Source organism: Phoca vitulina, unplaced genomic scaffold (assembly GCF_004348235.1).
Source record: "Phoca vitulina isolate PV1807 unplaced genomic scaffold, GSC_HSeal_1.0 scaffold24, whole genome shotgun sequence".
Taxonomy (NCBI): domain Eukaryota; kingdom Metazoa; phylum Chordata; class Mammalia; order Carnivora; family Phocidae; genus Phoca; species Phoca vitulina.
The window spans coordinates 25969544-25996541 of NW_022589727.1; the positions used below are offsets into that span (position 1 = coordinate 25969544).

A 26998-nucleotide genomic window follows, 5' to 3' on the forward strand; every position below is an offset into this window, starting at 1 on the left:
ACTCCTCCTGGGCAACAGACACCTGGCCACATCTGGGAATATGTTCTTCTACTTGAAAGAACATGGTAACAACGAAGACCAAGGGCTCATCTATTTTGTGGGTTTTGAGATGTCAAAATTAAGACAAAATTAAGAGGATACTTTAAGGAAATATTTAAGGAATGGATGTGAAGACCAGCTCTCCCAACCGAGGGCTGCCCACCACCTTGGTTATATGAAGCTGCTTTTTCCTCTTATTCATTCTATTGACCAGTGAGAGAATTTCTCAAGCCAGAAATCACATGGTCAATAGGGGACTAGCATGTCTCATGCTGGTTCCTGACATTATCAGTTGGTTCCCATGTGAATTTTTCATTAAACTGGTTTATTTCTTCCAGTACCAAAAAAGGGATCTAAAACCATCTCTGATGGAGGGGTGCTTGGATGGCTCAGTTGGTTAAGTGTCCACCTTTTGATTTCTCAGGTCATGATCCTAGGGTCATGAGATCAAGCCCTGCATAGGGCTCAGCCCGAAGTCGGCTTGAGATTCTCTCTCTGCCCCTCTCCCCCATGCTCTCTTAAAAAAAAAAAAAAAAAAAGCAAAACCATCTCTGATAGAAATGTCACTGTTTCTTGCACTCCCAGGACTCCTTAAACCAAAAATGCTCAACACTGTGAACTTCCAGCATTTCTGTTTCACTGCACGTGGCTAGATTATCGTCCTGGGTGTTAGTACACATTTGAGGAATATAAACTCATTTTAAGATAAGCCTAAGCAAAACAATTAGTGACACAACTTTGATTTTTTTTTTTAAGGCAGGAGTCAACATACATATATTTACTACATATTTCTATTAGCAGACATAAACAAGAGTTGATTATTACACAAAATCTTCTGACGGAAATACTCAAGAATGCCAAGGAAAGGAAAAAGGGGCAGGAAGTGGTTGCTCTCAACTGAAATGTCCTTATATTGGAAACAGCTTCTACACACTTAAAAATTAACTATGATTTCTAAACTGCAAAAGCCTCCCTCTCACCTTACTGGAGCCCCATTGCGCCTCTACAGAGGACACATGGTCAAGGTTTTTGAGCATTCCCTCCCCTCCCCCGAAATGTTCTGGGCCTAGTGAAGCACACCTATGTATACAAACACCCTGTTTTAAACAAAAGGGAAGCGTCTTATACACGTGGTTTCACACCCTGCCTTTTCCATCGGCAGCACGGGGCACAGGCACCACCACCTCCCCCTTCAAATGCTTTCCCCTTTAGGATTCCCGACCCCGGGGCTCCCCCTGCCTCACCGACTGCTCTTGGGTCTGCAGACACGGATGTACGACAGCGCTCAGGCCTTAGAGCTCTGCTCTCCTCTCCCTACACGCAGTCTTGAAGAGCTTACCCAGCCTTGCGGTTCCAGACACTGTCAGGATCAGCCCCCACCCGGATCACGGTACTGAGCGCCTAACAGTTCTCTCGGGCCTTCCCTCCTCCTCCCCCCCAGTCTCTTCTTTACACATCTGCTATAGTTCATCTCCTGAAATATAAGGTCAGGTCAGGGGACTGCTCTGTGCCATGCATGTTCCCATGTCTTCTCTGACCTCCCCTCTTATTACTCTCCCTCCCTCCACTCCAGCCACATTTGCACCCTTGTGGCAACTAAAGCTGCCAGGCCCATCTCCACCTCACACTCTAGGCTGCAGTGCTCTTCCTGCCGACACCCACGGCCTCCCTTGCGCCCCCTTCAGGGCTCTGCTCAAACGCAGCTCCCTCCCTCAAGCTGGCCTTCACTGCGCTCTCAACAATTTCCACCTGCCCTTCCCATTCCTCTTCCCTGCTTTCTTTGCTCCATAACACTTAGCGGGCCCTGACCAGATTCTATATTAGTTTATTGTTTCTTTTCGGTTTCTCACTTCTAGAGTATAACCTCAGCAAGGATTTTTACTGGCTTGTTCACTGCTCAATCTTTAGTTCCCAGAATAATGCCTGGCACTCAGCGGCAGGCACTCAGTAAATATTTGTTGAATGAGCTAATGAATGAGCAGCATATTTTGAATTCTATTTCTTAACAGTTCCCTTATTAGAAGGCTAAAATGATCTCCTTATATTTAACACGGACCAGTTGCCACCGTAGGGATGTAAACACTTACTCAACAGGCTGGACATGTAGGGCTTCCCGTGCTTTCTCTAAGGACTCAGGACAGCAACAAACATCCGTCTACGTGGACTCATATTTGAAGATGAAAAGGATTAAAAGGGAAAGATTTGAGCTTTATCTTTTGGTACGAGGATCTCAGAAGTTAAAAAGAATAAGCAGAAGCTCACGAAAAAGCGTCTGAACCCGTTTATTTGGCAAATTAGCCAGCAATCTGTTTGCTCAGCAAAGACGTCGGCTCAGATGTGTGTCAAGTGACATCCCACAGTGAATTATTACAATAAAATTATAGGGTTGATAAGAGAGAAAAATTGCAGGGAAAACGACTCACACTAAGCTTTGAGGAGAGGAAAACATGACTGAAACAACAACAAATCCTCAACAGTTGTTTTTCACAGAAAGCACACATCCCGTTCCCAGCAAAGGCCGTCCACGCGGCACAGAGCTGCGCACGGCCCTACCTGTCAGCGTGGACAGATGCAGAAACGAGCGAGGACAGTCGGAGATGGTACAACAGCTCAGCACCACTGCCAGTAAAGGGAGGGGAGATCGATTATGATGAAACTCTTTCATTTTTCCACCCATCCTACATCCCAGTTACTTCTGATGTGTCCATCTTGGTTCTCGTTTTTCTCCTTTTCAAAAATTCTCAGGGAAATAGTCACTTAGCTATCGCCTGTACCCAAGAATTGCTGTACCTCAACAAATCAAGTGCCACGTAGGTTTTAGGAGCAAAGGTTGGTTCCTATGGAACTGGTGAACGCCCTTCCCAAAAGTGGCCCCCAGCACTGGAATCGCGAAGGGGGCTCTGCAGAGCAATGCTAAGGACACCTCTGCAGTGTCCCTCACTGAGCTACTGTAGAACCTCTATCAGAGGTGACAGTAGGATCATCTTACTTTCAACTGCAAGGTCCCTCCAACACACAGACAGGCTTTGTTTTTCCATAGAAAGGCTTTACCTTCCCTCTCCCTGCCTTTGAGGTACACTTATCTGAGTAATTATGGTAACTTATCCTCCAGGAGTCGGCTATTCCACAACTTTACACTGGTCCGTTTTCATGGAAATCACTAGAATGACATAAATCCTTATCTATAGCACTATACAAATGCTGGTCAGGACAACCAAAACCCAAAACATCTGTGTGGATCAAAGTAGCAAATGCTGCTCAGCAGTGAGATTGTTCTGTCCTGTGAGGCAAGTCAAAGATCTTGTCTATGATACATGGCTGCATCTCTGCCTTCATTGCTGGGCTCCATGACACAGTGACTAATAGCAATACACAGTAATTGACAGCATTTCAAAGGTGTCAAACCAGATGTGCCCCCAAAAGAAATATGCCTCAAATCATGGAGAAAATAATCAAGGCCAAATAAACTAGGTCAGTAGATTTATTTCTGAGTTGTGTAAGTTGGACATGTTTCTGAGTCATAAAGTATTAATCTAGGAGAGACAATTAAACTGCCTCATATTAGAAGGGAAGGGAGCCAGGTCAGAGTGGTTAAGCACCTCCCCACGAGTTAAAATGTTCTGGTTAGAAAAGGCCAGTTAAAATGTTCTGGTTAGAAAAGGCCATAATAATCTATCTTCTGCATGAGTATTATTTTGTTGCTAAGGTCGCTGCCAATCAAATAAGAAATTAAAGATAAATTATAAATTTGTCCTCCACTTAAAATATTTTCCAAGAATTTAAATGCAATGTTTCCATGGTTAAAATCCTACTTTAAAAAAATATCTAAAAACTAGCATGTGAAATCTGATTAATCGTAAAACAGATATAACACTTTAGTTTCTCTCCACTATGTTACACAGCATAATACTCTTATTGACGTACATTATATTTAGAGGAACAAAATTAGAAAATGCAACACTAATTAACTTTTGTTTTATTTCTCCTCCAGGTAACATCACCCATACAACCCTCCCCACCCTCCCAGGTTCAAAGAGTATAAAGCTCACACTTGCACTAAGAACTTAAGGACTGGGCATAATACCTACCTAACAAAGATGTTGCAGGCTTAGAAATAGCAGAAGATCAGACCAGAGCATAAGCTCCATGTGGGCAGAAATTTTCTGGTTTCCACTCACTGCTATGTAGTAAGTGTCTGGCATATAATAGGTTCTCAATAAAAATTTGGTCAATAAGTGAATGAATATAAATAACTAATTTAGCTGGCACTCAAAACATTATTGGATTAACTTAATCATAAGATGTTGAAATACGGACAGACTCAACATTAGCCATTAAAAGCCTTAATCCTATTATATAATATTAACAATTAAAAATTTAACTTGTAGCAAGAATGCAATTAAACATTATCAGACAATGCATATCAGGAGTTTGTTTACCACAAGTAAAAGCATTATCTTTGTAGAACAGAAACATTTACTCCTTTTAATGCCAAACATATATTTACAGTTACAGTATAATAATAATATAACCAATGTATTTCTGTAGACATAAATGGTGATCTGGATAAGAGAAGGTATTTGCCATGCAAGGCACGCGCTATAGACTATCTTTTAGAGACTGTATGTTTCATTGTTTTGTGCTCTACTTCAGAAACACACAAGTGCAATTCATCAGCCTGTTCACCATAAAATGTCATTAGAGTTTAAAGCCTTTAGAATACATCTCTCTTCCCTTGGTTATTGACCCATGTCTACATTCAAGGAGCTGAAACAATGAACAACTAACAGTGTTCCTAAAAGTCATCCTAATAGGAGCCAAATGGTAAACAACAATACATAACAAAGCAAAGCAACAGATACGAAGTAACAAACATGTTTTCCATTTCACTACAATGTACCATACAATGTACCCTAAGTCATATTATACTGACTGTATTTCAAGATTGAAAGAGAAGAAATATCAAGGACCCAGTATCAAAAACATCATATGTCAAGTGAATGGGGATATACGAAAGGAGTAATTCCCATTGAAACTTCCGTGAGGACAGACATATATGCTGTGTACATTATACAAGGGCCAAAATTACGGTAAAAGCAGTGGTTTCCATAGTTTTAGATTTCACAAACTGGTAAACTGACATTACTGAACATGAAACGGTGTTAGATTTGGCTACTGAACCAAACGTTATCCACAATGGTTTCTGAATAGAAGTATTCAAAGTGGATCACTCCAAGTTTTTCTGTTTTCCCCCACGACTTCCTCTCATTCTAGACCACCACAGCTTCCTCCTGATAATTCTTTTTTTCTTTCCTCCAACTATTTAAATCAGGTTTTTTATCAATTGAAACAATAAGCCAACACTCTAAATCAGAAACAGATCGACACTATCAAACTGATAGAAATAAATTTATGGGATGCCTGAGTGGGTCAGTCAGTTAAGCATCTGCCTTTGGCTCAGGTCATGATCCCAGGGTCCTGGGATCGAGTCCCACATTGGGCTCCCTGCTCAGCAGGGAGCCTGCTTCTCCCTCTCCCTCTGCTGCTCTCCTTGTTTGTTCTCTCTCTCTCTGTAAAATAAATACATAAAATCTCTTAAAAAATAAAATAAAATAAATTTATACATAAATTCATACCTAAAGGATTAGGGACAATCTTTTTGCAAAATAAAATGTGATTCTTCTCCATTTAAATTTTCAAAATATATTCAATTTAAAAAAATTTTAATACCTGTTAGTTATAAGCTTGACTTCTTTGAGAAAGGGTGTCCAAGATCACATCCTTACTAGGTTTTTTTGGTTTTAAAAACCTTTGTTTAAAAAAAGATTTAAAAATATGCATATATATTTATAATATCCTACAAATAGATATTTAAATACACATTTTAAATATGATTTATATGGATATATGTATATACACATATATCCCTAAAAATATTAAATCTACTTAATTCTTACAACAAACCTATAAAGCAGGTACTATTACTATTCCCAATTGAAGAAACTGAAGCACGGAAAGTTTATTTAACTTTCCCCTGGTCATATAGACAGTAATTTGCTGGGCTCTTAACTACTATATTATCCTGCCAACAGCTGCTTTCCTACTATCCGTAATTAACAAATATAAACAGAATATTTCCATTGGTCATTTTCAGGAAACAGGGCAGATCAGGGATTTTACATTGCTAAAACAAACTCATCTCTCCTTCTGACATCACGCTCTATGGGCCAAGCAAGGAGGCCACATTCTTCTATCTCAACCACTCAGAAAGTTAAGGTCCCTTCACTCTATCTATGGACGAGTCCCGGGGAGGATCTGCTGAGCTGGCCTGGATCCCACAGGTGGCATGGAGAAGCGTGACTGACAAGGCCTGGGTACCTAGCCTGCCACTGTACCCAGGGAGCAGGCAGCCTGTATTGGCAGCCCCAAATAATCACAAGAAAGGAGTCAGGAGCAATTCTCCAAAGCAATAGGGAGCAGGTGCTGGTCAGACTGAAAGATGCACACAAGAATGTTAACACTGTGAGATCACTTGTCTAGCTTATTTCAATTGTTCACTTTTAATCATGCATTGCAGAAAACCCAGTTTTAGCACAGATAGGCCACACTCATTTGATTCCATTCAAAATAATATGCAAGTAACAGGAAGTTCCCCTTCTTCTGTGCCCTTTCAACATTTGTTGCTCATTGGGCCCAAGGAAGAGCAGGGCTGGACAGCCCAGGGGCCTGAGGGGTCAGCATAAGAGGCCCAGACAACCACAGCAAGAAGGAGTTTGTCCAAGAGCAATTGCATGGCCTAGGAAAGCTTTCACGTGTATCAGCACTATTCCATGGACTGGCATTTTGAATCCAACTCTATGAAGTATTAGTAATATTAATAACCTGTATAGCAACACGATGAGGTCAGCTTTACTACAATTCCCATTTCGGATATGCACTTAGCATGTGCACAAATGTCACATAAACCCAAGGCCAGTATTGCCATCCACACTTTGCAGGTGAAGAAACCGTGGTGAAGGAACTAAAGAACTTGCCAATGACTGCACTGTTAAAAGTGCCTGAGCTGGGATTAAACATGCAGACTGTATCATATATATGGACAACTAACTGCCTGTCACAAATCTGATCCAAAACTCCCACAATAATTATAACCCATATAAATGATAGGTATATAGTATAATCACAATATGTATGCATGACTGTTATATAGATATTATGTATATAATACAAAACATGAAGATTCGCATCTATCTTCTTAGAACTTAAAGGCATGAGGAGAACTCTTAGAGCACACAGGCCTTCTAAATCTGCCATTATTAGAGAGTACCTAAATTGACATCTTCTTTACCACTCAATCAACTTCTCTTTATCAGGCAGATGCATTAAAATCATTGCAGTGTCCCTAGTACCTCTTCCAAAAAGATACTTTCTACCAAAGAAACAGCCAATGCATATTTAATGCTTATGAGGATCATAATGAAGCTGGTATTTCGACTAACATGTTTTCAACTTCATCCTCTTTTCAGTATAAAACAACACCAAGAAACAAGACTGTTCCATCAGGCAATTCCATTTCACCAGAAAGCCATAAAAACAATTATCTTTATCATCACAGTCTCTTTAAAGAGAGCTACAAAACATCAAATTTGATGATCTGGGCCTGAGATGGAATCCCGACTGCTTGTGGTAAAGAATAATAGCTTCAAGCTGAGTCATTGTTGTTATCAGACATCTAGAATCTGTGAGGCCAACTACAGACGGATCCTAGGATGTGGAGCACCAGCAGGTCTTCAGCAAACCTATTCCTGTGGGCCATCAACTGAAGTACTTCATGAGGAATGATCATGGAGGGTGTGGGTCTCCCACATCTTCAGTTATTACAGAACATCTAATCTGGTATCTTCTTTATCAGTCAACTCCCCTTTATCAACCCAACATGTCCAGCTCACACTGATCTTAGAGCCTCATGCAGGAATAAGTCACTGTTGGCACCAAGAAAAAAAGGAAATATACAGTTTATACTTTAACAACATAGGGGTCATGGACACCAACCACTCCCTATAGTCGAATATCTGTGTAAAACTTTTGACTCCCCCCAAACTTAACTGCAAATAGCCTACTGTTGACTGAAGGCCTTTCCAACAATGTAAGCAGTCATTTAACACATATTTTGTACTACGTACTATATACTGCATTCTTATAATAAAGCCAGAGAAAAGAAAACGTAAAGAAAATCAGAAGCAAGAGAAAATACATTTACAGTATTCTACTGTATTTATCAGAAAAAATCCGCATTAAGTGGACCTGTGCAGTGTTGTTCAAAGTTCAACTGTAATTGAAAACAAATTTAAGAATGAAGAGAGACTATTCAACTTCACCGACACTGAGTACCTGGAGCTATTTAAATAGGGAGAAATTCTGTATTTCTACCCTCCTGAAGTCTAGACATGATACTTAGATTTAGAGAAAAATGTAATTTCCTATAAAGAAACAGACATAAGGCAGTAATGAAAACTTTCTTCTGGATAAGATATTCTTTAAAACTAAGTTAAAGATGATTTCACATATGAAAACAAAAATATCTATCTTTACACCTCCCAATAATTTCCTTACTGTATTCCAAATGAAAAATTATCAGTTTTCTTTAATTAGAATGCATGCCTAATCAAAACCTCACTTATCTACTTGATATTTCACTGGAGAGCTCAGAATTAAAAACCAACTACTCCTTGAGTTTCCCAGAAGAAAAATGAGAGATGTAAAAATTATTTTCTAAATTACAAGACAATAGAATATTCATTGGTAAGAATAAAAACCCTGTTTACCTTAGACTGTGCTAAAACTGGAAGGGGAAAAAAGGGGGGTAGGCCAGATGGTATGTCTGGGAAGATACTGACAACGTGGAAGTGTTAATTCTTGGAGAGGGGTAAATTACTACATTCTAACAAGCATCAAGAATCCCAATTGTTAATTGAAAATGACTGGAACCCAGCTGTCACTCTGGAAGCATGACACCGCTCAGTGACGTATGTCTTGACTTGGCACATGTACCAATTCTTGTATATCCCAAGAAGATCCCCAGGCTGTGCACGCAAGCTTTCTCAGCAGGAGTCTCACTTTTTAAGGTTATATTTACAACTTAAAGTTAAATCACTTTTAACGCAACCAGATCTACTAGATGTTAAAGATTGACTTAAGATTTTTCCTTCACAAATTCATGGGATTGTCTCCCATTCTATTTTAAATAACTCCTTCATTTAAATATTTCTTGGGTACTATCATGTGCTTATTAGCACAGTTCTAAGAGCTGGGGTCTATGGCAAAAAAGCAAAGCTGATATTCTCTGCGTGGAGCAGATGGCAATAAACATAAATAAGTAAAGTACATTTAATACGAAGAAATGTAAGCAGGGAAGGGGGACAGGTAGTGTTGAATGGGGTGGGAGGTGGTGGGGGCTTATGTACAAGGAGCAAGCTGTGTAAATATGCTGGAGGAGACTGGAGTTCTAGGCTGAGGGGACAGCAAGGACCACATCTCTAAGGTGGAAGCATGACCCTGTTCAAGGATGAGTAAGGAAGCTACGAACCTTGGCTAAAGCATCCGGTCTTCCCTAATTAGAAATACACCATGGAATCCTGCGGATGTCAATATACATAAACACAAACATCATGAACGAAGCAAGCTGCAGAAGGATATATATGCCACACCATGTAATGGTTTTGAAACAACGAAAACAAGACCACAAATAATTTAGTGATATGATAAATAGTTACATGGAAAAGAATAAAGAACTGTTACCATGATGAGAAACACAAATCCAGAAGAGCAGCTGCCGAGGGAGGGAGGCACCGTTGTGGAGGAAAGCTTGGGGAGAGACTCCACGTTTGACTCATGTTTTATTTCTTCAGCTGGATGTTGGGTATACCGGTGGTCATTACACTATTACTCAACTTCTTGTGTATCGGAAATATTCTGCACCATTCCTAGAAAGGAATCCTCAAACCTATCTCAGCAACCTCCGCTTTCTTCACCATCTGTGGGTCATCCTGACATTTACCTTTGAGTGACAGACAAGACAGCACCAGTATTTCTGTTCAGCTATGATTAAGAATATTTTATCCCTGGTAGAATCATTTGTTATCACAAGGAGAAAGGGAGCAAATTAAGGGAATGAAAAAGCTGTCATCATGTTTCTAACACTCTGTAAGTACACATCAGAACCTTTTACGGTCTACAGAAAAGGGCTGCATAAAGGAAAATACAGTAAGTCTATGCTTAGTGCTTTAGACGAAGCTGCATGTCACAATTTTAAATACAGCCCCTTCTCTACATAGGAGGTGAGTATTTTTGGCAATGTCACCTTTGCTTCTCTATATACTTCTTTAAAAAAATAAAACACTGTGGATAAAAATTCATACTGCACTTCATACCTCACTGCCCATACTTCCAGTCTTCCTATGAGCATCCAGGTATCCCAGCCATGCACGTGTATACATGTTCTATTCCCTTACTTTCCTCTCCTCCTTAACACACTGCAGTTTGCACCACCCTCAGGATGCCCTGGGCCTGGGAGAGAAAGGAGAGCAGGGAAGCGGCAGGACCAGTGGGCATGTGGGGAAATGAGCACCTCTCTGAGCTCCTTACTGAGAGCTGGTCAACCTGGAAGCAGCTAAATGCAAAGTTGTCTCAGGAACAGTATCCCCTGGGGACTGGGGCGGGCGGCGGGGGCAGGTACTGCTCCTTCCTGAAACACATTTCCCCAAAGTCCTCTCTCTAGGACTTCATCTTCCCCAGCTTTAATGCCCTTTGTATTTTAATGACTTGTGTCTCAACCCTGAAGCTGGACCTCTCTGGCTGGCTGATTCCTGTGTAAAGCCTCCTGGACATCTCTCCTTGGATGTCCCACAGGACCCTTGGGCCGAACTCCTGATGTCTGTGTCCCCGTCACCAACCCCACCATCAACCCAGGCCTCCTCTGCTGGATGTAAGCTCAGGGGCAGTAAGTGGGGCCACTCCCCTCTCCCCTACCTCCCAAACCCAGACACATCCCCAAACCTCACAATTCCACCTCCTAAACATTTTCCCAATGATTCATTTCCCTCCGTCTCTACCACCACGTCCTTACTTCAAACTACCCTGAATTCCTGCCTCGACAGTAATATTGCTACTGGTGAGTACTTACTATGTGCAAAGGACTTATACACAAGGTTGCTGGAAGGCCTAATTTATTGTGAAATGTGATTATTTTTAGTTTACAGAAAAAGGAAGTGAAATTTTTAAGGTTAAATATTTCCTGAAGTTATAAATCTACACGGCTGTGGAATCAAGACTTATTAATAAGTTTACAGATTCATTCATTCAAACAAATGACTCAAAAACAGTCATTTTAACAATTGATATACTGTCTCTTACAAAGGAAATTCCCTAGATTAATACAAGAGCCAAAGTAACTTTTCTGAAAATCACATTTGACCACATGTTCCAACAGGGCAATACTCCTCATTGCCTCTGCATCTCCTCGAGGCAACATGTTCCTGGGGCCCTGAGCTCTGGCCCAGCGGCCTCCAAGGCTCATCTCATCATCTCCCCACTGTGCCCGGATCCCATCTTGCTTCTTAGCCAGATGCAGTTTCCTTCAGCTCCTTGAAGTAACTTAACTCCCTCGTTCCTCTCAGTCTTTGTACACACTGGCCAGTCGCTGCAAACACGCCCTGTAGCCTTGACCCAGTCAGGCCCTCCCCTGTGTCTGTCACGCGCTGATGCTAGGTCACTGCTCAGGTCTTAGGTCTGACATCTCGCCCTCTCCTTCCAGGACCACACAACCCAAGCCTGGGTAGGAGAGCTTCCTGCGTCTCATTCACGGCCCCAATGCCCCTATCGCTGCACTAGTCCTGGCGGACTGTCACTGCCAAGCAGACACTGATCTCTGTGCCCTGGGTGACAAGGAGGCCCAGGAGAGCGGGCACTGCTGGTCATTTTGTTCGCCACTCCACTGTTGGTACCTGCATTAGTGCTGGCACTTAGTAAGTACTCAAGACATACTCCCTTGTGAGGAGAACAAACCGAGGCACAGAACTGTGAGAGTAGAGCATGAAAGAAGTCAGACATGCTCCTTCCCCCACGCATGCCGTCTTATCCCTACAAAGACCCCCGATTATTATCGTGCGCATCTTTACAGCTCGACAAGTGCTTTCCCATCAATTACACAATTGGTCGTCACGATAATTCTACAGAAGAAGAATGGGGTTGCTCTGCAAATTTAGATCTCTCCCTCAGAGAGGCTCGGTGACTTCTTTTAGCCAACTTGCAAATAAACACGAGTCTTTGGTCTTGTCTGTCGTGTACACCTGCGGGATCCTTCAGAAGAACATGAATGAGTTGGGACACAGTCAAGGTTCTGGATTCTGGTGAACTAGAGTTGCAGTCAGACCTCGGAAAGGGGGCAGCTAAAAGTGAAGTAGGCTTGGGGGCAGATGTAGGTTTTGTAAGCACCAAAGCTTTTACAATTTGGGGGGCATTATTTAAGAAAAAGGATTATAAAATTACGAATTCAAACATAAGTAACAAGTGTCATTAGTTTCACAGTCCACATCTGAGCAGGACAGCAGGAGAAATTAAACCTACACGAGAAAAAAGAGGAGGTGTATTCAAAGTCAAAATAATATCACAAGAAAGGTAAGGCACAGGAAAGGGGGGGCAAGAGTAAAAGCTCTTTATTCAGTGGTGACAGGGGATCACTTGAGGCACTGTACCAGGCCCACACACACACAATGATTACAGATGTGGTCCCTACCCCGGACCACGTACAATGGAGAATTAGTATCACACCTGAAGAGGAGGGGTACAATCAAGAAGGACTTAGTAAAATGTCAGAAGTCCCCAAATGGCAGTATCTAAAGTAGCCCTCTACACCCGTGGTCACTGTCATCTGGTCCTGCTTCAGAGCATTCATCCCCCTCTGAAATCACATTTATTTGCTTATTGCCTATCCCCCTGCTTAAACTACAGGGCGAACAGAAAAGCAGAGAGGTCTGCTTTGTCCTGTTCACTGCTGTCATCCTAGCACCAAGCAAGGTACCAGGTTCACGAGGAGCCTTCCAGAAGTATTTGTGGAATAAACAAATAAATGAGTAAAGGAATGAACAAAGGAACCAAACCTTACAAAGGCTCAAAGTGCCAAGCTTTAGTACATGTCATTGGTCTTTATGGTCTAAATGTGTATTTTGGTATCCTTTAGTGAATCTTTTAAAATGAACCATCACTGTTGCCAAATGAGCATCCTGCTTGGACAAATCATAATATCAAAGAAGCCTGGCTCAGGGCCAAGCAGCCGAGAAGAAACACGGGCACCAAGCTTGAGGAGGAAGCGGAGTCAAAAGACGGGGTTGGGTTTATTTCACTTCTTTCTTTAGTCTGACAGACACCTGAACCAGAGTTGTTTGGAGAAGGGATAGCTGGGACAGAAGCTGGCCTGGGTGGAGAAGACCTGGATTCATCATGGGGGAGAGTAAAACATTCACTGAGACAGAGAGAGTGGAAGCCAGCCACAGGCAGTGTGTAGACACGTGTTCGGGCGGCTCCTCAGTACACTAGGTCGTTTAGAATTCTAGCCAGGAGAAGCTGCAGGCAAGGAGAGCACCAGGTTGAAATCCAACTCTTAAATAAGAACATGTAGAAATAACTGGTATGATGGTAAACAGATAAAACCAATAAATGTTTCAAAGGCACACTTTGCTGGAAATTAAGTAGAAAAAGAGATTATGAAAATTTACTAATATTTGTATACTGCATCCTTTACCCTTTACATATATTGTCTGAATGTCAAGGCACTCGTACAGGTGGTTCCAAGATGCAAGTCTGGTGACACCTAGAGACACTGCAGTGAGGAGAAAAGCCAGTGTCTGAGGATGGTTAAGTCACTCATCTCGCTCGCAGTCTCCCCGTACCAAGAGCCCTGCGGTCAGGAAAGCCGCTTCAGGCCTGCGAGGCTGCCCCACGGCTACAGCTCCGAGGTCTGGAAGCTCCCCCTGGAACTCATCTGTAGAGACTAAGGAACTGATGTAATTCAAAGATTAAACACAAGTGACTTTTGTTTTGTTGCCTCTCTACATAGAGAAGTGAGAAGTGTATCCTTTTCGGATGGAGAACAGAGAAAATAAAGCTAATTAGCATCCATCGTAATGTAATCTGGCCATTTACCATTTATATAATATCACCAAGAATACTAACATCTGCAAAGAAAACAAAGGTTTTACTCATTTTCATCTATGTAAGAACTTCCTAACAACTTAAGAATATTTGTAAAACCCAAATAGCTCAGTATGATTTTGATCAGCAGAATCACCTTTACCCATAGAGGCATTTCCTCCTCACGGATTATACTCCATTTTTGTATTATTGTAGAGAAAACTAACCCCAACTGAAGGCATACCACGCCACGTATTTTCACCAATTTTTAAAAAAGATTTTATTTATTTACTTACTTATTTTTAAAAAGATTTTATTTATTTATTTATTTACTTACTTACTTACAGCGTGGGGGTGGGGGGGCAAAGGGAGACAGAGAATCCCCAAGCAACACAGGGCCCAATCCCATGACCCCGTGACCACAATCTGAGCCAAAACCAAGAGTCAGACCTCAACCGAGTCAGCCAGGCTCCCCTCTCGCTTACTAATTAATACTCCTGACCATTATGCTACATAATTACCATCATCCCTATTTAACAGATAAGAAAACTAACCTTTAATCCTACTTCCTTAATCTTTTAAATTTTACTTAATTTCCTAGAAGGGCCACAAAAGGGATTAACTGATGGACCAGCCATAGTGAAACCAGGCAGGGCTCTTTATGCTGAGCATTCTCTCAAACATTAGTACTATTTATTGACAGGGTAGTATCTTTCCAGATTACATATTTACCAGACAGTAACCAGTGAACTAGAAAGTTGTCGAGACAAGATTCCTTAAGATAGCTATCTCAAAATGTGGCCCAGGGACCACAGTATCAGAATCCGCTGAAAGCACCTGTTGACATACAGATGTCTGGACCCAGCTCCAGACCTATTAAGTGAGAACTATGGATGGGTCCCTAGAAATTGCTTTTTAACAAATTCCCCAGGAAATTCTGTTACACAAGAAAATGTGAAAACCACTGTGGCTAATTCCTTGCAAACCTCTATTACCATCATTTGGAGTTTCAAATTTGACAAAATTCTATATCCTCATTGAGGGTCATCTTTTGGATTATGGAGTTTGTGGTAGAATGTCCCAAAATTCCATACTCCCCTTGGGGATTTTTCTTTGCAACCTCACAATTCCTAACAGGTCTCTAGGAACAAGCAAAGTAGGCAAACAACAGAGTAGCTTAATTGGGAAAACATTTACTGTGTGCCTACTCTCATTACACATGGCTCTAGAGGTCTTCGGATATATAGGTCTCATTTCAACCTTCCCGTTGGCACCATCATTGCCATTTCACAGCTGGAGGACCTGGCCCAGAGAAATGGAGCAAGCTGCCCCAAGTTACCTAGCTGAAGGGGAGCAGATGTTTCAACCCATATCTACTCTAACTCACTGTATTTTCTCTATTCTACAACATAGCTCCTCCCCCATGAATTACTGCTATCTAGATTTCAGGATTTAAGTGGAAGAACTTTCCAAATGTCTTGAGCAAACTGGTCAACTTCTATACCTTTTCCAACCCCATACTTTGTCCACTAACAGCATTCCTCTTAAGCTCAAGTTAATAAAAGTTGCCACCTATAGCACAAAATAATGGCATAAAGCAGACAAAAATCAAGAATTCTCTCAAATGAAATTACCAAACACTGTAGCTCCATGATGTGAGTAACTGTAGATACAAATTACACAGAAGCAAACAACTCCCAGGCCCACCCTTGGGCTCAGCTCCATCATGGCAACCTAGCAGTAGCCTAGGTCCACCATGCCAGTTAGTGCCATCTTGGGATCATACAGCTATTTTCCTCAGCCACATGAATGTAGGCAAACAACATGGATTTCAAGTAAAACTAACAGTCAAAACCATGGGCTTGTCTTTAACATAACAGAGTGGCCCATATCCCTGGAGAATCTGCATGAGATCTGTGAACAGAGTTCGACATTCGCTAACCCTCTACTGCTGAAGACAAAGGCAAGGTTCAGAAATCAGAACAAGACCCAGGGCAGCTTTCTTTTTTCCCCCTTTCTCTGGAAGCCCCATGCCTCCACACCTCCTAAACTATCCCAGACTCTGAAGTGTCTCAACTCTGAATTCAGAGTCTAGTTCAGTTATAGGCTGTGGTGTCTGCTACCTGCTGGGGATGCCGCGATGCACGAGGGGAGACAGTGGGTACCTGGGACCTCAAGGTTAGGCTGTGCCAGGGGAGGTCCTCTGTCTGTGAATGCACTCTGGTCACAGTATGAATTAAGAAATCAAAAAATATATGGTGAAAGCCTGGTTGTTTTAGTTTATTAAGACTAAGTACACACACATTACACTGAGATGCACGCAACTGCCATTAGATATTTTAATTTTGCTTAATGTCCTGTTTCACCACAGCCCCCTGATGTGTGTGCTACAAGACAATGACGAAAAGTACAAGCAGAAAGTAGCAGGAGGAGGAGGGGCTGGATGACAAGATTTCAAATAATCACCATCGTTAAGGTAATGATCCTTCACCAGTATTGCATGGGACCCAAAGAAAATATTTATTTCCCATTAAAAATAATGATGTAGATATAAATTTGTATACATGAGAAAGCTTCCCAGGACATACTGTTACATAAAAAAGAAAATGGTTACATATAATGTTTAAGCTAGAAATCTGTTCTTGTAAAATATTATGTACCTATGTGAGTCCCTACATACACAAAATAAAGCTACTGCTATTTACTAGGCACTTAGGAAACATCATCGGATACTGTGTTCAGTGCTTTGCATGTATTGTATCACTTAATCCTCATATCCTTGAGATGTAAGCCTTATGGCCATTTTAGAAATTAGCAAACAGAGTCAAGGAAGTTGAAAGCTCAGGTCACAGAACGATTAAATAGCAAGACTGGGAGCCCAACCCAAGTCTGTCTGATTCCAGGACCCACTGCGGCATATTAGACATTCCAAGAGATAGCTTTGGAAGGATGTTTGCCAAAAATATTAACAGCAGCTGTCTCTAGAGCTTTTTGTTTTTCAGTATTTTAGAATATATTTTACTTCATTTTATTATTATTTTTTATATATTATTTTTTAGGGGGGTGGGGAAGGAGAGGAAGAGAGAGAATCTTAAGCAGGCTCCATGCCCAGTGGGGAGCCCAACACCGGGTTCAATCTCATGATGCCGAGATCATGACCTGAGCTGAAATCAAGAGTTGGACGCTTAACCCACTGAGCCACCAGGCGCCCCTAGAACATATTTTAAAGTAAGCATGCAATATTTTTTAATATCTAAAATAACAAAGATGTTTTAATTGGAAGGATAAATAAGCAGCATGAAAATCTTCCCATCTTCCATATTATCTAATCTTCCACTCTAAACAGCCCCAGAACAACAACTAATCTCCAACTGCATGTGACCACAAAAAATATATGGAGTTGCCAAAATACCAATCAAAGAGAGGAGAAATCATTACAATCAATTTCTGAAAATTCTGGATTAGGCCATTAACAAAAGATCATCTATCCCCAGACTCCTATTCTTCCAATACATCCTACATTCATCACCAGATAAACACTCTTCTTTCCTATTCAATTACCTTCATTGGCTCCCTACTATCTAGTAAAGTCCAAAATATCCTTTCGTCTCATATCCCAAAACCTTCCACAAGCAGGCCCCACACTTCCTCCTTCGACTCGTCTCCTACTGCTCCCTAGTGTAAAAGCTACATTCCAGCTAAATTTAGGCCTGTTGACCTCTGAAGTACCAGGACTAATCTCAATCAAAGTCCAACCATCTTCCAAGGACCAAAATAGAATACAAAGACCATTCAATAGATGTGTCCTATCAAGTAATGCACATAAGAAACATAATTACTGGGGCACCTGGCTGGCACAGCTGGTTAAGTGTCTGACTCTTGGTTTCGCTCAGGTCATGATCTTGGGGTAGTGAGATCAAGCCCCTCACTCAGCAGGAGTCTGCTTGAGATTCTCTCTTTCCCTCTCCTTCTGCCCCTCTCGCCGCCTGTGTGCACTTTCTCTCTTTAAATAATTTTTTTTAAATCTTAAAAAAATAATTACAAATACACAGAATGGGCCATATAAATAAGCACTGATTATAAAGTATTCTTTATAAAAAAAATTTGCACATCCAAGTGACAAACCATATTCCATAAAATTCATGACACCATTCATTGTAAGAGACACAGCACTCTGCCAATCAAGCTATGACTCATACATCAGAATTTTTCTTTTCTAGTTAAAGAACTCTTAGATTTATTTAGGTATTCTATGCATAAATAAATACACAGAAACAAAATAATTTGGCCGAGGTCAGACTCTGCCTCCTTTGAATTGCAGGCCAACTCAGTTATCACTGTCCATGCTTTCCCACAATGCCATCCCCTATGCATCTTTATCGGTGAGGCACCATTTCTTACCAGTGCCCGTTACTACTCCACGATTATCTTCCAATCACCTGACATCCAATCTCCAATTTTGGATGCATGCTCCAATCAGTGGAATCAGTTGCCTGCTTTCTCTGCCACATGGCTGAGAGCAACGGTAAGTCATATCTCTAACTCAGACATGTTAAAATGCAAAAATATGTTTGTTGTAGAAATGATGACATTGGGATTTGCACAAAGACACAGAGAAACTCACTGTTTGATAATGTAAGCACTATGTACAAAAATGACCAAAGAGGAGAGATCTACAATAGAAAATAGTTTTTCTCTTTTTAGTCCAACGTCAGGATCAATATCATCACCCAGCCCTCATCCATTTTCAGCTTCTGTCACACACCAGTCCAATCCCTCTCCTCATCTTCTGAGAATTCCCTCTCTACTGATGTCCTCCATGACACCAATTAGAGCCGGCAGGAAAGGAAGCAGGCCGCCTGCAGATCTTCCCTTAAAGAAACCATTCTTGTTTCTCTAGGTACCTGCAGTATTTTCTTCTCTGATATGGCAAAACCTCCAGAACCTACCTCATTCAAGCTATGGGCAGAATAGCAAGCTTGTTATGAAGAGGATCATGCCATTAAAAATAATGACTGCAGACATGGGTCCAGTAATTCTCATTTTTAAATAGAGTAGCAGTGCCTTTGAAGCCTTTTCAAATATTTCTTGTAGTGAAGCATAAGTCACAAATGGCCTCATTTTTCATTCAAGTCCATAAATATTTACTCAATGCTATAAGTGTTTAGACCTGTACTTGGTTTGGGGATGAAACTCCAAGAAAAATAAGTTCCTACTCACATCATGCACTCACTCACTCAGTAAAACTGGAGAGAAAAATAAACACACGAAGCAGTTAAATATTGCATTTTTTCCTAGGTCCAGTACAGACCTTTCTGGTTTTTTTTTTTTCTTTTTTAAGTTTGTAAGGAAGAGCTGTAAGAACAATGTATCAAAATGTCAGCAATCTAAAAATTAAGTTGTCAGCTTTTTCTCTGCACTGCAAATTACAAAAGAATTAGAGGTTTGGTGCTAATAGAAGCTTACAATTCTAAAGTGTGCAATTTAACCAATCACCGCAAGGTCTAAAAATGCAATTCCGAAGACATTTCCACCAAGTGATCTGCAATTTCAACTTCTTTACTTGTGTCATTCTTCCCATTTTCCCCCCTTGCTTTGGAAATTGTTCTGGAATCGCTACACAGTGAAGAACTGCCCAGAGCCTCTACATGCATAATACACTCACATGAAAAAAATGATAGTCATCTTGACCAAGGAGGTATAGAAAAGACAATGAAGATCTGCAGCTATTCCAGGAGTCTTCATTTCTTCATGCTCATGTCACATTACATGCAGAAATCAAAACGTGAAATGTACTTTACAGTTTCAGAATTTCAGACTTCCTTTTGTAATTTATTCAATACTAATTTGGGTGAAACATGCCTGTGATCATCTGTGCACTAGAAATCTAAGTTAGGATTAAAATGTTAAATTATAAAATAATTTGTGAACAATTTAAATGGAAATCAATTACCCCAAATCACTGCAGATATCTTGTAAACTTGTGAGATCTCTAGCTTTTTCCATCATTGCCAATTGCCATCACATCACTCAAAAATAAATCGGAAAGAACACTGCCTACCCAGAAAACACACTATCTTTATAGACAACACATACTTTTAAAAGACAATACTAATAATCTAAACCAAAAATTTAGCAAGAATGCTATTTTAGTACAAAGAATAGTAAAAAAAAAAAAAAAATACTGGCTCTGTGCATAAACAAAAATATAGACTCATTATTCTTGCTCTCTGGGTAATTTTTTAAATGGCCCTTTTTAAAGATTACGTATAGTGTTTTACCCAGTAAAAGGGAAATTCAATGATTTCTACTATTTCACACACACACAAAAAAAAACCCTCTTTTTCCTTGATCTATGAAACACACTTTCCTACGCAGCCTTGAATTCACATCTACCTTCCCATCCTCCAAACAATACCTTATGGTGCAGTTCAACTTGCGAAAGGAGAGTCCCGTTCATTTATCAGGCAAAGTTAAAGCCAGCAAGATGCTTCAGACCGTCTGGTTTTGCCTGCCCCACCCTTGTTTCCTTTGAGCCATAGTGATGTCACAACACCAGGCAGGGCAATGACTTCACTGCTCCAGTCCTTGCTTCTGAGCACACAATTCTTTGCTGCCAAGGCAAATCAAATGACAGCAGAACCCTCCAAGAGTGCCTGACGAATTCCCAACAAATTAGCGCTAGCAAGCCTTTTGAAAGAAATAGATGCAGCAATTGCACCACTAAAGATCTCTCTAAATGAAGTGGTGCTAAAGATGAATTTGATTCATGGTTTTCAATAGTAAGTCTATATCCCATAATAAAGCTGACATTCAGGACAGGTGTCTGGATACTTGGAAGACACTATGGGAACCAAAGATGTCCAGGACAGTCAAGTAAATAAGTAATCTCTCTCTTCATTATAGCCAAATTCTCACAAATTCTCTCTCTCAAACGTATAGTTTTCGGCTTACTCCTGAATGAAGTTCTACTTCACCAAGGAGGACATGAATTCTAATTTGTGAATTTTAAGACTTATTTTAAAGCACTAACTTAAAAGATGAATATGTATATTACAACATGTAAGACCATACCCTGGACAAAAAGTTCCTGCCATATTTAATCCAACATAGAGTAAATCCAGAAAAGATTCACGAACTGATGATAATATTACATCTCTCAGTACATGAAGGGTTGCCTTGTCTTGCATCTGGGCAGCCCCTTAATGCATTTGACCAAACAGTTCTAAAAAAACCAATGTATACATAAAATAGTTTCTGATCAAGTAAAAAAAAAAAAATTCCCTGGTCTCCTATTTCAACACAATTCAAAGTTGGCCAAAGTCCAAACCCTGTACAAGAACTGGCAAAAACTGCCTCTAACCTAAAATCACATTCATGCAGAAGAAATGACTTGAAAATTAAATGTAAATACTTTGCAGAGACACTGACTTTTGACCTGTATCTTCTCAATCCTTCACCTAAAAGGGGTTCACAAATTAAATAATGTGGCTACTCTTTTTATTACTGATAAATCATTCACAAAACATGTTCTTTTTGCAAAAAAGTATTTGTCTGAAGTGGATTAGCTAGCTGAACTTTATGCAGTACCTTGTGCCTCTGATATATTTTGCTTTTCTAAACCACCAAAAAATTATAATGCAAATAGAACAGTATTCAGAGATTTTTTTCATCAATGCCTTGTGAAATTAACAAATTAAAGTTACTGTTTCTCAATCTCACTTTATTTCCTCTCACAATTTTATTATTCCAACTTAGGTTTTAAAAGTTTGAAACCAAAATTAAGATGCATTTTTAAAAAACCCTGTTAGAGCCAAGGTATAAATCGCCTCCCCATTCCCCAGTTTACTCAAGCTTGAGATGCTCCCCTTTCTTAATGGGGCTTTTTTTGCTTAATTTGCAGTAATTGGTGCTGGATCCAGGGCTCCCAGATAGAAGTGGAATTTTATAATTTTGGATTTCTTGAGGCTTTAAACATCAGACTAGGACCCCCAAAAGAATGTTTTTAGCACTTAGTGTGATGACTCTTCTACTAGGAATGTTCACGCTTCCAAGGGAAACTCCAGGACACCTGGCTGCCTCTGAGAGCCTAAAATGGGCCCCCAAAAAGGTCAGGCAGGATATCTGCAAAAGCAGTTCTGCAGGACTGCAAGACTAATGTAAAAACACTGAAACACCAACTTAAACACGTAATGGAAGCACTGCATTAGCAGGACTGCCTGGCCCTCTCGGGATTTCCCAGCCCAGCCTCCACACGTAATTAATACCACATGTTTTCTTTATCATTCTGTTAGTTCTCCAACAATCTCTTTCCAGCTTTAACCCTGGGCTGCAACTGGAGGAGAAAACCCTAGGAAACTTTGGATCCGTAAATATAAAACCCCAAAAGGAAAGACTGCTCCCACTGCAAGGGACCAGTTACAATTTACTAGGTAACCACACCCACCGCATTGCAGAAGCCATGAACTTGGCGGGGGTTGGAGGGGAGAGGGAAAAGGGGGAGGGGAAGAAGTAGGGCAAGATGAGAGGGAAAAGCCGAGAAAGCCAGCCCCCGCGGCAGGAGCGGGGAAACACCCGCCTGGAATTGGCCGAGACCACAACTCCAGCGGTCCGATGGCCCGGCCTTCCCACCCCCACGCGCCGCAAAGCCGCCCTCGCAGACACCTCCCGAGGCAGCTCGCAGCCCCGCGGGCGCCAGGTGAGCAGTGCCGCTCCCCGGCCCCTCCGCCTCCCCGCGCTCCGGCTTTTGTGCGGGGGGCCAAGGGAGCGCAGGCTGGGGCGAGGGACGCCGCAGGTGCCGGGCCAGGAGCAACCTCTCTAGGACGCTCCCTCCTCCTCCCTCAGCGGCCGGGCTGCAGCTCCCGCCGCCGTCCGGGGGGACGCCGCCCCAGTTCGGGGAAGGAGACAAGTTACGTAAAAGCGGCTGGCCAGCTGCCGAGCCGGGATGCTTTGTGGCGAGCGCACCTTACCGGCCCCGCGCCGCGCCCGCCCGCCAGGCACCCGGGACGACCCCGCAGCCGCGTCGCGCTGGGCGCAGGGCCCCTCCCGCCCGCCGGCAACCCGCCCCGGGCGGCGCCGCAGTGTCGCCCCCGGTCCCCCGCCCCTCCCTGCGCAGCCCGCCTCGCCCTCGCCCCCGGCCCAGGGGTAACTTAAAACATGGCGCCCCAAACGGGGGATTTGGGCAAACTGGCACTGAAGGGACGCGGGGGCTGCGCCGCCCCTCCCTGCCAGGGCTCCGGGGAAGGCCCCCAGGCCCGAGGCCGATGCTCTGGCTCCGCGCGCCCGCCCAGCCGATGCTGCAGCGCTGCGGGCGGGCGGAGCAGGCACGTCCCCGGCGGGGGGCGCAGCGCACCGGCTTGGCCCGGCCCCGCGAGGGTCCCGGCCGGAGGGCGGGCGGGTCCCAGGGCCCGGCCGGGTGCTGGGCTCCCGCGGTTCGGGCGGCCGTGCGGCGCCGGAGCCACGCGTCAGCCGCGCACCGCGCGCGCCTCGCCCCCGGCCTCCCGCTAGTCCTCCGCGCCTCGCAAACCCGAGACCCCCTCGGATCCCCGCCCCCCTCCGCTCCGGCTGCCAGAAAAGTTACCTCGGCTGGGCAGGCAGCCCGCGCGCCGCGGCGTGGGGACGAGGCTCGGGCTGGCGTCCTCCCGGCTGTGCGCAGGAGGCTCGGGCGTGGGGAGGAAGCCGCAGACGCGGGCTGATCGCCGCCGCTCCCCGCCCCCCTTTGCAGGCGGCTCGGAGGCTCCGCGGAGCTGCGGCGGGGGCTCACGCCCAGAGCCGGCGCAGAGAAAGCCAACCCTGTCCTGCCGTCGCCTCCCAGCTGCGGGGGAGGGGGCCACCGCAGCACTCCAGGACAGTTAGGTTGTAACAGGCTTCTCCATCCTGGCGCAGGGTCTAGCTCAGGGACAACGCCTCGAGACCGTTGCCAATAGCATTAGACTTTGGATTTCCACTTTAGATTACAGCCCAGGCTTTCTGTCCCATTCCTTATGCCTCCCAGACACCCCCTGTAAGGGGGAGGGGGGAGGGTGTTCCTGGCCATCAGGTGAGTAATTTACTGGCTCAGGGGCTGCACTGGTTTTTTTTTTTTTTTTTTCTTTTTTAAAGAAAAAAATAAATTGGCGGCGTCTTGCGCCGGGTGGGTGTTCAAGAAATATCAAGTTAGTAGGGAACACCTGAATTAAAGGTTGAAGGAAGAGGTTTCCTGTCTTTCGGCAGCCCCCTCCTTCCCATTTTCTCCTTCCTCTCCACCATGAAGATCCAAAGTTACAGGTGGTCTCCCAAGCTTCCCAGTCTATCAGGGAGTAAGTCATTGATCAGGCTTTCAGCTGAAATGGGGGGGGGGGGGGGGGGCGGTGCTCACGCTCTGATTTACAGGTGAAAGAAATTATTCCAGGTCATCTCACAATAAGCTCTAATCAAGTAACCAACTCATATATATTAAAATGTTTAAGGCCCTCTTTAAATAGTCCTGGTCACCCTTTCAGGAGCTCAGCCACTCAAGGTGGCAGGATGGATTCACAAAAATAGTGCATTTACTATTGGGTGCCAAAGATGTGGTGCAGAATAGGAGGCAGAAATTAGTAGGCTGGGTCTGTCAGTGAAGCCTCTGGAATTGGGGAGAGTTGGCCTGGGTTTTTAGGACACGGCAAAGGCAATAGAAAAGGGGAGGGGGCATTTTTCTGGTTGCATGGAAGAGAAAATTGGAAAATCATGGTTACTATGTTGCTATGGAGTTTGTGAACCTGTATTCAGTAGAAGATGTGCACCTTTGGGACATTTTAAGCAAGAAAACGTGGTTGAAGTTTTGTTAAAGGAAAAATAATGTGGTGACTTGGAGAATGGAGGGGCAAATACAAGGAGCTGATATAGACAGGGATTGTGGCATTGTTCCAAGTACCACAGGTAACAAGGACCTGAACTGTCAAGCGACAGATAATGGTGATAGTTCAAATACTGGAAGATAGATTTGGGGATTACCTATATTAATTTTCTATCAGGCCACAGGAATATTACAGACATATATACACATCTCACATTTGTACCTATATGGCTGTGTGTGTGTCATACAAGATCTGTGAATGAAGAAAGGGTTTTTTTCCTTGTTTGTGTGTACACTTAAATACTCTCCTTTAAAAGTGGACTTGAACGGGGCGCCTGGGTGGCTCAGTCGTTAAGCGTCTGCCTTCGGCTCAGGTTATGATCCCAGGGTCCTGGGATCGAGCCTCGCATCGGGCTCCCTGCTCCTCGGGAAGCCTGCTTCTCCCTCTCCTACTCCCCCTGCTTGTGTTCCCTGTCTCACTGTGTCTCTGTCAAATAAATAAATAAAATCTTTAAAAAAAAAAAAAGTGGACTTGAACAAACTGTATTGTTTACAACAAACACTAAGCTGGCATTATCATTTCAGACACAGATGGCTTCATATTTTCATTCATTTTATTGCCATATTTTTGCTACTTTTTTTTAATTGAAAGCAAACTGTTTTCTCCCTGATTCATGAATCTTAATCTTTCTGGTGATGGAGAAAATCAGCAAAAATGTACAGATGTCTATTTTCTTGGGAGAAAATGTTAGAATACTAAATACTATTTTTTACAAGTTAGAAGTACCTCGCTAATTATCTAAATATTTCATGAATTCAAAATTTGGAGTAAAAACTATACTGCTTCATAGTTTAATAGTAAATCTGGGAAGTAATACTATGAAAATCTTTGGGCTTGACCAAGGCTTTCAGCTCTTCTTTTTTGACTTTCCTGGCACAGATATGGAGAAAAGAAATGCCAAATAAAAACTTGTGAGCAGCACAGAGCTCTACCAGTAACTTGCTCGCATCTCTGTAATAAATCCTTTTCCTTCTACCTTATTAATATCATGCAGGAGCCTCTTGTCGTCATCTCTGTCTCCCCACAGTGCCTCACTGAGTACATTGCAAGCCAAGCACTGAACATTTTCGCTAAATGAATGGATGTTGGCTAATGAACTAAGTTGTCACTATATTTGAGAGTTGAGTTTCCTCTTGTATAAAATAAGAGATTAATTCCGAAATTCTTATGCTTCAAAAGTACTAGGGGTCTATAAAATAAAATGACATTATCACATCTCTACCTGCTGAGTAAAAGCAATAATGAAAAACCTTTTTAACTCTTATCAGGAAATTTAATTATGAGCTTTTCTACATGGAAAAGAGAAGGAAAGTAACAAAATTAAGTAGAAGGCAAGGTGATGATCCCATTACAGTTGGATTTGCTTTCTTTCATAAAGACTAATTCCTCCCTGCATTCCTCTCACTAACAAAAATGAAGCCTCCTAGAGCCGCAGAGAATTCTTTATTCTTACCAGTATGAAACCCCTTCTGGTGCTTTTTCAGTAAGTTATAGAAAAGTAGTCCTTGGGTCGAGGGAATGCTTTTCACACAGTCCTAGAGCCAGTGCAGATTGAACCCAGTTCATCAGATTTCTGGTTTACTGTATCTACATGGCAAATACTGAAATAATCCATGATATGTGGGGAAGGATTCCATGACTCCAGCCTAGGTCTCACGATGCCCTTTCTGGTCTCAACCACCGTACTAAGGCTTACCTTACAACATTATTCTTATTTATGGGCTTTCTGAAATTATTCTGTTGTATACAAAATATATTACTGAAGGCCAACAAGCCATCTAGAATTCTAGCCATGGTACAGAGAAAGGGAGCATAGCTAACTTCTGGTAAGATAATGCATGTGTGGAACTTCATCCCGAACCACAGAGACAGGATGTCCCCCAAAGCTCCACCAA

General features: G+C 42.5%; 1 protein-coding gene across 17 annotated transcripts in view; it reads right to left on the reverse strand.

Moving 5' to 3' along the window:
• EPB41L3 (erythrocyte membrane protein band 4.1 like 3) overlaps nt 1-26998 on the reverse strand; it is a 235808-nt gene that overhangs the window by 118866 nt on the left and 89944 nt on the right. The window contains exon 1 of one of the 17 annotated variants that reach the window (XM_032421354.1): nt 23807-24171. The exons of 15 other annotated variants lie outside the window; for them this stretch is intronic. The gene's annotated coding sequence lies outside the window, so the exon portion shown is untranslated. Of the gene's footprint in view, nt 1-20644; nt 22035-23806; nt 24172-26998 lie in introns of those variants that run through there. One more of the 17 variants, XM_032421355.1, reaches the window with a different exon arrangement.